Source organism: Schistocerca serialis, chromosome 3 (genome assembly GCF_023864345.2).
Source record: "Schistocerca serialis cubense isolate TAMUIC-IGC-003099 chromosome 3, iqSchSeri2.2, whole genome shotgun sequence".
Classification (NCBI taxonomy): domain Eukaryota; kingdom Metazoa; phylum Arthropoda; class Insecta; order Orthoptera; family Acrididae; genus Schistocerca; species Schistocerca serialis.
The window spans coordinates 290,085,323-290,099,423 of NC_064640.1; positions in this window are offsets into that span (position 1 = coordinate 290,085,323).

Genomic DNA, 14,101 nt, shown 5'->3' on the forward strand with positions numbered 1-14,101 from the left:
TGCAGTGCCTGTACGGCGGTGTTCATGGTGCTTCACCGCAGTCGCCCCATATGGTACAGCAGACTAGTGTTCCATCGAGAGGACACGGGGTGTACACTGTGCTGCTGTTTAAAATCGGCTGTCACCTCATGACGATAAAAGAGTCACTTGTGATAGGATTAAAACTCTCCCATACTCACACTACTCACTTCTTGTAGCAGGACAAGGGATCGGTGACTCTGAGTGAGTGAGATTGAGAGAATGAGAGAGAGAGAGAGAGAGAGAGAGAGAAAGAGAGAGAGAGAGAGAGAGAGAGTCTGCAGAGTAGTAGTATGACCCTTTTATCATAGTGTCAGTAATTTTTTTTTTGTGTGTGTGTGTGTGTGTGTGTGTGTGTGTGTGTGTGTGTGTGTGTGTGTGTGTGTGTGTGTGTGTGTGTATACAAGTGTACATAGTACACATAAACATACAAGTGTACATAGTACACATAAATAGTTACACAAAACACACACACACACACACACACACACGCACACACACGTGTGGAAAAAAGTTAGAAAATATATATATATAGACACACACACCATGTGTGTGAAAGAAAAAAGTTTAATAAAAGCATAAAAAGAAAAAAAGATTTTTATATGTCTATTTATTTATTGATACATAAGGTATGTGCAGCCTGTAAATATATACACTGAAGAGCCAAAGCACTGGTATACCTGCATAATGTCATGTATGACCCCTTGAGCATGCACAAGTGCTGCAACACGATGTGGCATGGACTCGACCAATGTCTGAAGTAGTGCTGGAGGGAATTGACACCATGAATCCAGCAGGGCTGTCTGCAAGAGTACGAGGGGGTGGAGATCTCTTCTCAACAGCACGTTACAAGGCATCCAAGATATGCTCAATAATTTTCATGTCTGGGGAGTTTGGTGGCCAGCAGAAGTGTTTAAACTCAAAAGAGCGTTCCTGGGGCAACTCTGTAGCAGTTCTGAACGTGTGGGGTGTCGAAATGTCCTTCTAGAATTGCCCATAGCCATCAGAATGCACAATGGACATGAACGGATGCAGGGGATCAGACAGGATGCTTTCGTATGTGTCACCTGTCAGAGTCGCATCTAGATGTATCAAGGGTCCCATTCTCACTCCAACTGCACATCCCCCACACCATTACAGAGCCTCCACCTCCATGAACAGTCTGCTGCTGACATGCAGGGTCCATGGATTCATAAGGTTGTCTCATTACCCATAATGTCCATCCACTCGATACAATCTGAAATGAGACTAGTCCAACCGGGCAACATGTTTCCAGTCATCAACAGTCCGATTTTGGTGTTGACTGGCCCCGACAAGGCATACAGCTTTGTGTCGTGCAGTCATCAAGGGTACACAAGTGGGCCTTTGGCTCTGAAAGCCCATATCGATTACGTTTCATTGACTGGTTTGCACGCTGACACTTGTTGATGGCCCAGCACTGAAATCTGCAGCAATTTGTGGAGGGGTTGCACTTCTGTCATGTTGAACGATTTTCTTCAGCCATCGTTGGTCCCACTCTTGCAGAATCTTTTTCCAGCGACAACGATGTTGGAGATTTGATGTTTTACTAGATTATTGATATTCAAGGTACTCTCATGAAATGGTCATACTGGAAAATCCCCACTTCATTGCTATCTCTGAGATGCTGCGTCCCATTACTCATGCACTGACTATAACATCAAGTGCAAACTCACTTAAATCTTGATAACCTGCAATTGTAGCAACAGTAACCAATCTAACAACTGCACCAGACACTTGTTGTGTCATATAGGCATTGCCGACCACAGTGCCATATTCTGTCTGCTTTCATATCTTTGTATTTGAATATGCATGCCTATACCAGTTTCTTTGGTGCTTCAGCATATATATATCTGCACATCATGTGCATATTGTGAGTAGAATAGTTTTTAAGTTGTTCACCTGCCACTAGCCATCCAAGACAGAATAATTTTTAAGTGTATACAGTCCATCAGAATTATTATGATTGTAAAAACCTTTGCAATTGAAGCTGTTGAAAGTAGATTCTAAGTGTGCAAGGTGCATCAGAATTATTGTAGAAAGCTATGCTATTGGGGCTGTGGAATTTAGTTGTACTAAAAGCATCTCAGAATTATTTTTTAGCATGGAACTATAAAAAAATTGTAAACATTCCCATCCAGTGCTACTGGAAATAAAAAAAATCAGTGTTACTGTTGTAGCATGTAAGTTACAAATGTGTCTGCATTGGAACAGCAGAGTCAAATTGTACCTCAAGAATTATATCATACCTCAAGAACTATATTGTATTTGTACGAACTGAAAAAATGAAAAAATTCATTACCATACATCTTTGTTATTATGTAGAAAAAAACTATCCCCTATTATATAAAGGCTGTACAGGTCGCAAATGACATTAGTTTTTCCTGAAGATTTGTGCTATTGAGGAGGGAAAGCTTAAAACCAAGAATAACATAATATATGGAATAGTTGCATGGAACTAACCCTATTGTGCAGCACAAGTTGAGTTATGGGAGCAGGAGGCATGTGACCATGTCCACTTCCAAGTACATATAGCAAACATGTCTAAAATTATGTCTCCGGTGCTTGAATAAAACCACAAACACAGTATCTGTGTAAACCTGTACACTGTCAAAATGGGAACAGCGTGAAGAGAAATCATACACATATTATAAGATGAAAATTTGTTTATTTCTCATGCAACTTAAAAGTAGTTTTACATTTTAATCAACAGGCACAGCAACACTATTTTCACACATCTTCTTCTTCTTCTTCTTCTTCTTCTTCTTCTTCTTCTTGAGTTGATGGAGAGAAGGACACTCATATAATTCCAAGTCTTGAATAGTAGCAAACTTGGACCAGAGTATGCCTGATTTTATAAGTTACAGAAGCAACCCATCCAACTGTCAGCAAAATTTACATGCTACATTACATAATAAAATAATTGTTTCATAGAATCCCTTTTATTAACATGAAACACAAGGCTAGTAGCAATGGGCAGTGTCTGGTACATTTGTCACATTTGAATAAAACATGTACATACACACTGAATTAATAACAATAACTGACTGTATGGTGAGAATACTGTTCTTGAAGGTACCATACTTAATTGAAATCTACAGTTCATCAAGGTTATAAGACATTATAAACACATTATTAAGTTTAGTAGTATAAAAGATGGCAGCATCTATGTCCGTGGCATTGCTAAAGGTCTGTCTTCACTGTGGCTTACTTCCTAATGTGACAGATGTATTGGTATTGTGCTACAAGCTGACCAGTCAACTGCTGTCCATCACCATGGGAAGAGGGCTATGCAGGAGGACCCCTTCATTAATGTTAGGCACAGCACACACATGACAGATGTTCCATCACACACTTTCCCTCATTTATTACCTTGGGCATATATTTGCAACATCATCAACTTATTAACTCATTTTAAATGTTGAAATAAGCATATGACTGAATTCATTCCACTCATTCAGAATTAAATTTGGATCTTGCTTTTTGTGGGTATAAATTCCAAGCTCCCCCAAGATGTTAAGGTAACATCCCTTCTGCGATCTGTGTGGAATGTCCTGAATCTGGCTTTGGAGTTCATCCCAGTTTTCCATATGTACTGTTTACTACAGTCATTGCATTTGATATTATAAACACCTGCATCCTGAGAATTATTCCTACTATCATTGATTTTATTTCAGAGTCTGAATTTTGGCATGTTATTAGTACAAAAAACTGTTTTCATATTTGGTTTATGAAAACATTTCTCAATTCTCTCAGAGGTCTTGCCAGTGTAGGTTAAAGCTAAATATTTTTATTTGTTTATTTTTGTATTTCTTATTCTTAGCTGCAACATGACTTCCACTTATTTGTTTTAGTTGCTTCATCTTTAACTTATTACAATTTTTACCACATCCTTGCTCCTTACCCATTTGTCACAGCAACTTGCTTTAAAGCACGCAGTTCTATTTCTACTTCCTGCTGTCTTAGTGACAATCTTAATAACCTGTATACAATACAATAAATAGAGTCAAATGTACTGGAAACATACTTGAATTTCCTTTTTGGGTGGTGGTTCATCTAATACAACTACGTGAGTCAAATGTCTTAAAATCATACTTAAATTTACTTTTTGGGTGGTGGTTCACCTAATGCAACTAAATAAAAGGCTGTTTTTATTGTGCCATATCTGGTTTGTTTCTTTTTATTTCTGAAGCATCTTCAGGGACAAATTGTGACATTATTACTGCATGTCAAACATGCCAGAGCTGTACTTAGATCACTTGCATATTCATGATGTCCAATTTTTGGCATTTTATGAACACATTTTGTTTTAACATCTCACCTCCAATGATCACTGTGTCTTATTGTATTCTCTGTTTCAGAAGTAGTTTCTGACAATATTTTTTGCACTAAACACAACTGTATAATGATACAAGGCAAGAAAAATATTAGTAAAACTAATCATTCAGTAATTGCATCAATAATTGGAAACAACATTTAAGAATTGTTGCTGTAATCATTTTTTCTGGTATGAACATCATACATAAGATGCATTCAGAAAGAAAAGAGTCAGGTGCAGTCAAATGAAATCAGCTTAAGAGTTTGTAATGCTGGAGGCTTCAAAAGAAGCCCAAAGGGGTATACTGTGTTTCCTTACAGCAGAAGGAGAGTACAAAATGGAAATTCATCACAGGTTTATGGCAAATACCCCGTGTCTGTTGCAATTTCAATGCTCAGTCTGACCTTTAGAATAATGGAATCATAACTCACCAGTCTTCAATAATGAGAGCATCCACCAGTTGGAGTACGGTATCTGCATTGTGGTGTGATTTTCCAGATTGTCCATCATCACCCAATGACATCTGCTCCTCCTTGAATCACTTGTGCCATGATTTGAACCTTGCAATGGACATGCAGTACTCTCCATACACTTGCACCATTCTTTCATGAATTTCTGTTCTCCACACTCCTTCCAGTTGTGAAATGCAGTATTCCCCTTTGCTCTTTCTTTGAAGCCTCAATTTCACTATTTTCAGCACTACTTAGTGCAGTTGTCAGTTGATGCCTACATGTGTTCACTCTCACATGGATGTACACCCATGTACCTCCAGTGGTGAGTTTGGGGACTCAGTACTCTTATAGAGACTGGACCTTCTTCTGTAGGCAATGCCATTATGAAGGCTTTAGTCATTTTTATTTTACAGCCTTCAGCAGGTATCCTATTAAATACATCTTATATTTCATGATTCTGCATGCTTAATCTATGTAGACTGATTATGCTGTTCATCAATTTGAAAAGCAGTTAGTTCCATGTAAAAGTTTGTAACGGTCATTCACTAAAATCTGTAAATGTAACAATATATGTGAAGAACCACCATTGTTAAAAGTCAAAAATAGCTTGGCACCTAAGCCCAAGAGTCGGTGCCAGTGTTTTTTGTCTCAGCCTGTGTTAATCAGGCTCTATTTTGGATTAAATCTATACATGTTGTTTCCAAATTTTTTTCTGGAGGTCATTAAAAATTGAAGCTGCAACTCTAAAAATTTATTTTGGTTTTATTTTAGATATTAGTTATTTACCGCACTCACAATGAGAATGTAGATAATTTTTCAGTTAAGAACAATGTTCAGCCCACATACATTATCAGTTGGCAATAAATTAAATATAAATAGGTTGTATTGTACCTTCTGCTATGACAATGAAAGCAACGTGAAATAAGCTTCATTCTGAAGCACAACATGATGACTGTAATTCTCTTATTTAGTATTAATTTCATATGTGCAATAGCACATACAGTGTGTAAAACTGACATGCCAATCAAAGTTATTTTAAGTTTCAGCCAGTGTGTATACCAGCAAAGTTAATGGAAAGTGTATCTTTTAAGGAATGTTGTTGTTGTGGTCTTCAGTCCTGAGACTGGTTTGATGCAGCTCTCCATGCTACTCTATCCTGTGCAAGCTTTTTCATCTCCCAGTACCTACTGCAACCTACATCCTTCTGAATCTGCTTAGTGTATTTATCTCTTGGTCTCCCTCTACGATTTTTACCCTCCACGCTGCCCTCCAATACTAAATTGGTGATCCCTTGATGCCTCAGAACATGTCCTACCAACCGATCCCTTCTTCTGGTCAAGTTGTGCCACAAACTTCTCTTCTCCCCAATCCTATTCAATACTTCCTCATTAGTTATGTGATCTACCCATCTAATCTTCAGCATTCTTCTGTAGCACCACATTTCGAAAGCTTCTATTCTCTTCTTGTCCAAACTATTTATCGTCCATGTTTCACTTCCATACATGGCTACACTCCATACGAATACTTTCAGAAATGACTTCCTGACACTTAAATCAATACTGGATGTTAACAAATTTCTCTTCTTCAGAAACGCTTTCCTTGCCATTGCCAGCCTACATTTTATATCCTCTCTACTTCGACCATCATCAGTTATTTTGCTCCCCAAATAGCAAAACTCCTTTACTACTTTAAGTGCCTCATTTCCTAATCTAATTCCCTCAGCATCACCCGACTTAATTAGACTACATTCCATTATCCTTGTTTTGCTTTTGTTGATGTTCATCTTATATCCTCCTTTCAAGACACTGTCCATTCCATTCAACTGCTCTTCCAAGTCCTTTGCTGTCTCTGATAGAATTACAATGTCATCGGCGAACCTCAAAGTTTTTATTTCTTCTCCATGAATTTTAATACCTACTCCGAATTTTTCTTTTTTTTCCTTTACTGCTTGCTCAATATACAGATTGAACAACATCGGGGAGAGGCTACAACCCTGTCTTACTCCCTTCCCAACCACTGCTTCCCTTTCATGTCCCTCGACTCTTATAACTGCCATCTGGTTTCTGTACAAATTGTAAATAGCCTTTCGCTCCCTGTATTTTACCCCTGCCACCTTTAGAATTTGAAAGAGAGTATTCCAGTCAACATTGTCAAAAGCTTTCTCTAAGTCTACAAATGCTAGAAACGTAGGTTTGCCTTTCCTTAATCTTTCTTCTAAGATAAGTCGTAAGGTCAGTATTGCCTCACGTGTTCCAGTGTTTCTACGGAATCCAAACTGATCTTCCCCGAGGTTGGCTTCTACTAGTTTTTCCATTCGTCTGCAAAGAATTCGTGTTAGTATTTTGCAGCTGTGACTTATTAAGCTGATAGTTCGGTAATTTTCACATCTGTCAACACCTGCTTTCTTTGGGATTGGAATTATTATATTCTTCTTGAAGTCTGAGGGTATTTCGCCTGTTTCATACATCTTGCTCACCAGATGGTAGAGTTTTGTCAGGACTGGCTCTCCCACGGCCGTCAGTAGTTCCAATGGAATATTGTCTACTCCGGGGGCCTTGTTTCGACTCAGGTCCTTCAGTGCTCTGTCAAACTCTTCACGCAGTATCATATCTCCCATTTCATCTTCATCTACATCCTCTTCCATTTCCATAATATTGTCCTCAAGTACATCGCCCTTGTATAGACCCTCTATATACTCCTTCCACCTTTCTGCTTTCCCTTCTTTGCTTAGAACTGGGTTTCCATCTGAGCTCTTGATATTCATACAAGTCGTTCTCTTATCTCCAAAGGTCTCTTTAATTTTCCTGTAGGCGGTATCTATCTTACCCCTAGTGAGATAGGCCTCTACATCCTTACATTTGTCCTCTAGCCATCCCTGCTTAGCCATTTTGCACTTCCTGTCGATCTCATTTTTGAGACGTTTGTATTCCTTTTTGCCTGTTTCACTTACTGCATTTTTATATTTTCTCCTTTCATCAATTAAATTCAATATTTCTTCTGTTACCCAAGGATTTCTACTAGCCCTCGTCTTTTTACCTACTTGATCCTCTGCTGCCTTCACTACTTCATCCCTCAAAGCTACCCATTCTTCTTCTACTGTATTTATTTCCCCCATTCCTGTCAATTGCTCCCTTATGCTCTCCCTGAATCTCTGTACAACCTCTGGTCCTTTTAGTTTATCCAGGTCCCATCTCCTTAAATTCCCACCTTTTTGCAGTTTCTTCAGTTTTAATCTACAGGTCATAACCAATAGATTGTGGTCAGAGTCCACATCTGCCCCTGGAAATGTCTTACAATTTAAAACCTGGTTCCTAAATCTCTGTCTTACCATTATATAATCTATCTGATACCTTTTAGTATCTCCAGGGTTTTTCCATGTATACAACCTTCTTTCATGATTCTTAAACCAAGTGTTAGTTATGATTATGTTGTGCTCTGTGCAAAATTCGACCAGGCGGCTTCCTCTTTCATTTCTGTCCCCCAATCCATATTCACCTACTATGTTTCCTTCTCTCCCTTTTCCTACACTCGAATTCCAGTCACCCATGACTATTAAATTTTCGTCTCCCTTCACAATCTGAATAATTTCTTTTATTTCATCATACATTTCTTCAATTTCTTCGTCATCTGCAGAGCTAGTTGGCATATAAACTTGTACTACTGTAGTAGGCGTGGGCTTCGTATCTATCTTGGCCACAATAATGCGTTCACTATGCTGTTTGTAGTAGCTTACGCGAATTCCTATTTTCCTATTCATTATTAAACCTACTCCTTTTAAGGAAATTAAAGCAATTAATCTTGAAACGGATGTTGATGTGGAACAGATTGTTTACTGCCTGCCAAAAAAAATATAATTACTAGACTGGAATGAAACTGCAACAATGTGTGGAAAAAAAGATAAGTACTGTTTTTATTATGTTATTGTTTTTCTGTGCACTGACTGTAGGACTTTGCATGTGAAATTATTTTTTTATTAATGTTAGATTGAAAAATCATACAAACACATTAAGCAGGAACCAATTTCAGACAATGAAGTGGTGGAAGAGTTAGGTGATGAACAGAGCTTTAGCAACTCATTTTCAGGGGGAAATGGATGTAATGAACTTTTTCTAAAAGAAATAAAAAAATTTAGACATGAAATGAATACTATGCTAAGGTTTGATGAATTAAGAAACAAATCATATGAAAAATGAAGTAAAGTGGGATATCAGGAAACCAAAAGTGAGTTAAAAAGTGAGCTGGGTTGTGAAATGGGCTATAGGATTAATAAAATTAACATTAAGATTGATAACAGAATGAGTATGTTAATATGTGAACTAGGTAATCAATTGGACAGGCTCTCACAAATGAGTTGAAATCTGATCTTCTAAATAAGTGTTCAGGTTGGGGAGGTAAAAGAGGAACTTCACTCATTAAAAACCACTGTAACATTAGGGCAGAAACAGCATAATGCTTGGGTAGACATATCTGAGGGCTGCGGGACACATACTTACCTGTACCAGTAACTTTATTTCTTTACTACAATTTAGGGAATACATTGTACCATTTCCGTACACTTCTGGCATCTAGTGATAGTCTGCTGCACCAGTTGTAGTTCCTATTTGTGCTGAAACATAACATTTGTGGCACCATTGATCACTGAAATTGACATCAGCTGCCAAATTGATATTATAAACAATGAACAAGTGTGTCTCTTGAGAGGAATGATTGTTTTGACCTACTTTTCCATCAATTGTCTTGTATCTTGTGCCCTGGTCTCAAGTATTCTCTTAATACTGTGTGTGCATTTGTATTAATAAAGTGTCTAATTTGTGGCAACAGTAACAGGATATTATTCCACATACTCATTACTATTGAATTCCTACACTGATGTCCCACAACTACTGTATGTTTTCCATGTACTTGGTGAACACACAGTGCCACTTACCACTGAGACAGTGGATGTCATGGATCATCAGAGGTTATTATAAACTTTTGCCAGTTTTTGCTGTGTTTCCCATAGATTGCATAGTGCAACGAACTATGTGGAACTACTCAAGTTTGAAAATGCTAGTGAAAGTGACTATCACCCTCCTCCCACATGTGCACATTGATGTGCTGATTTCACATGGCAACAGTTAATGCAGCTTTCCATAGATCTGATTAACTTACCTCTGATGTATGAATGACGGGAACTGTTAAATACATGTGTCACAGGGCCTGTGTTACATACTAGTGTATGAGTGTAACACCACTTCCTCGCTGCTCCTAACCTGATGTGTGCTTCTGATCCCAGTTTCTGAGGCAAAAAATCCATTCTCACCAATCAGTAGCGCTTGACCAGCCACGTCACAACATAAAATTCCCAGGTTTGCTACTGTGTCAAGACTGACAGAAGGGCTTACAACCAGTGAATATGTTAGTGCCATATAGACTCTTACCCAGCATTGTTACTGCTTTATGGTGTATGCTACCAAAACTGCCTCATTTCCTTTCAGACCAGCAACAAGCATGGTTTTCATTGTTGAATTAGTGTTCACTACTCACAACATTTTTGCCAATAACTGAAATATTCCATATTACTGTGTCATACAGATGAGCATGCTGCTACCATCAATGATGTTATCATATCACATCCTTCTCTTAACAAGTTTGAGGCAGCTAATGCAGCATTACTTCAAAGACTGTGTAAATCACCCAGACAGCAAATTCAGCAGGCTATGTTCTTGGAACAATTAAATGGATAGACACCCTCACAGTTTTGACAGTAACTTCTAACCTTAGTTGACACTATACTAATGCTGACAGTGCACTGTGGGTCTTATGGACAACCAAATTACCACATGAGATTCAAGCATCTTTAATATGTAATGAAGGCCTCACAGAAGAGGTTATGTTCTGGTTAGTAGACCATATTTTTGTGTTGAAACCCAACAACTACCAGCAGTACCCTGCAGCCATGTTCCACATTGATGTGGCAGGCAGTTACCAATCGAAGGCAACCTCACCCAGTGCTTCACAATATGAGGCACACAGAATGGCAGTAGCAGTCTTGACCTTGCCTTCAGTAAGCAATGACCGAATGGGACTGAGCGCACCTGAAGTTGCCCAACACTGACAGCATGGGTCAATGCCTTCCAGCAACTGGGATGTACCACCTCAGTTGACAATAACAAACAGCCTGCACCACAATGCACAATGGACTGCCACATTAACCATGGGTCCTACTCAATGCCTGGGAAGCTCTTGGCAGATGAGGTTCTCAGTGAGCACCATCTCCCTGAACTGTGCAAGAAGTGAATACTGCCTTGAGAGAGGACTGGGACAATATCCTCACCAATGGAATCCTGAACAGTTTGGTAGCAGTATGACTAAAACATGCAGTATGTGCATTGGTCCCCAGAAGGGCATATGCCTTCCTGAGAGTCTAATATTGACCTTTATGCTGGGAGACTGACCTGTGCCAAACATGGACCTTATATATATCCATAATCCTGCTTTCCCATGTGATGAAATCTGCACCATTTTTATTTATAAATGTACCATTCCACCCCTATTATGTACATACTGTGTTTGATGTTGTTCATCATTGATTGTGATTATTTCTGTTCAACAATGTCTTATAAATTGTCAATCAGTGTAGTCAGAATTCTCTTCCATGACTTGTTTTCTGTAAGGTTCATCTTCAGAGGCACACACAGCATTTGTATGTTATGTGTGGTAGTGTGCATAGGGCCTCAAGTTGTTGTAGCTTCTTTCTACTTTTGTTTTAAGTGCTGCATCCTCTTATAATCTGTCAAATTTACCTTCTACTATCATTCTATCCATTCATCCTTAGTTAACTGTTTTGAGTGACCATTTGGCTGATTAAACAACTAATGATTTTTTAGTTTTTTCCTTAATTATTTATTTCTTTTTACTATTATCTGATCTGACTCATGTTGAAGTATGATTACTATATGGTTGTGCTTTACTTGTAACTCAGTGCTGAAGGATATGTAGGATTTTATTCTAGAGACTATTCTGCATTATGTTGCTGAGAGAATTTGTTATATTGAAGTACCTGTTGATAATGCCAGGCGATAGCTAGAACAACAAACTCTGATTTATACAATAATGAGTTTAGGGTTTTCTGTGATTGAATAACTTTTCATATTGTGAAGTAATTTATACATACACTCCTGGAAATTGAAATAAGAACACCATGAATTCATTGTCCCAGGAAGGGGAAACTTTATTGACACATTCCTGGGGTCAGATACATCACATGATCACACTGACAGAACCACAGGCACATAGACACAGGCAACAGAGCATGCACAATGTCGGCACTAGTACAGTGTATATCCACCTTTCGCAGCAATGCAGGCTGCTATTCTCCCATGGAGACGATCGTAGAGATGCTGGATGTAATCCTGTGGAACGGCTTGCCATGCCATTTCCACCTGGCGCCTCAGTTGGACCAGCGTTCGTGCTGGACGTGCAGACCGCGTGAGACGACGCTTCATCCAGTCCCAAACATGCTCAATGGGGGACAGATCCGGAGATCTTGCTGGCCAGGGTAGTTGACTTACACCTTCTAGAGCACGTTGGGTGGCACGGGATACATGCGGACGTGCATTGTCCTGTTGGAACAGCAAGTTCCCTTGCCGGTCTAGGAATGGTAGAACGATGGGTTCGATGACGGTTTGGATGTACCGTGCACTATTCAGTGTCCCCTCAACGATCACCAGTGGTGTACGGCCAGTGTAGGAGATCGCTCCCCACACCATGATGCCAGGTGTTGGCCCTGTGTGCCTCGGTCGTATGCAGTCCTGATTGTGGCGCTCACCTGCACGGCGCCAAACACGCGTACAACCATCATTGGCACCAAGGCAGAAGCGACTCTCATCGCTGAAGACGACACGTCTCGATTCGTCCCTTCATTCACGCCTGTCGCGACACCACTGGAGGCGGGCTGCACGATGTTGGGGTGTGAGCAGAAGACGGCCTAACGGTGTGCGGGACCATAGCCCAGCTTCATGGAGACGGTTGCGAATGGTCCTCGCCGATACCCCAGGAGCAACAGTGTCCCTAATTTGCTGGGAAGTGGCGGTGCGGTCCCCTACGGCACTGCGTAGGATCCTACGGTCTTGGCGTGCATCCGTGCGTCGCTGCGGTCCGGTCCCAGGTCGACGGGCACGTGCACCTTCCGCCGACCACTGGCGACAACATCGATGTACTGTGGAGACCTCACGCCCCACGTGTTGAGCAATTCGGCGGTACGTCCACCCGGCCTCCCGCATGGCCACTATACGCCCTCGCTCAAAGTCCGTCAACTGCACATACGGTTCACGTCCACGCTGTCGCGACATGCTACCAGTGTTAAAGACTGCGATGGAGCTCCGTATGCCACAGCAAACTGGCTGACACTGACGGCGGCGGTGCACAAATGCTGCGCAGCTAGCGCCATTCGACGGCCAACACCGTGGTTCCTGGTGTGTCCGCTGTGCCGTGCGTGTAATCATTGCTTGTACAGCCCTCTCGCATTGTCCGGAGCAAATATGGTGGGTCTGACACACCAGTGTCAATGTGTTCTTTTTTCCATTTCCAAGAGCGTATTACAGTGACTAAATTGTGATGATTTTTGCTATGCAATTATTATTGTTATGAACTGTCAGTTATAGTAATGGTCAGAGGATTTACTATGTAGTGAATAGTTAGGGACAGTAAGACTCTATGATAGTTCCATGGTGACTTCAGCTGTATAATGAATGCAAATCCTACACTAGTCAAAGATAATCATCTTGAGTATGACTATCTAAGAGAAACTAAGAATGTCCATAGGGTTATCAACCTAAAGTTAGTGAAGCTGCCACGGTTAGTACAAAAATATTGATGTTTTCTTACCTATAATTATATTTTGTGGTGTTGTTATTTATATGTTTCTACTGACAGTGTTGCTTAAGGTGATTATTCTACTTTGAAGAACTTTATATTTTGTTAACAATAAGTTGGAGGAAGATGGGAGTGGAAAAGGTACAAGCAAAGTACATCTCTGGCATTTTTCCATTCTATGAATCAAGTGCTCATATGTCTCTGCAAATAATTGTACATGCTCACATTTAGCAGATTATTACATTTTCTGTCATTAATAAGGTAATACATTTTTTTGTAACCATAATGATTCCATTCCATGTTCAAGCTTCTTTAAGGATTTATTTTGTCTTGGGTAACTAAGCCATGATATAGACAAGAAATATAAGGACGATGATGGGGGACTAAATTTAAATGTTTCTGCTGACAAATATCTAACTGTGGCACCAGTGCATTTTTT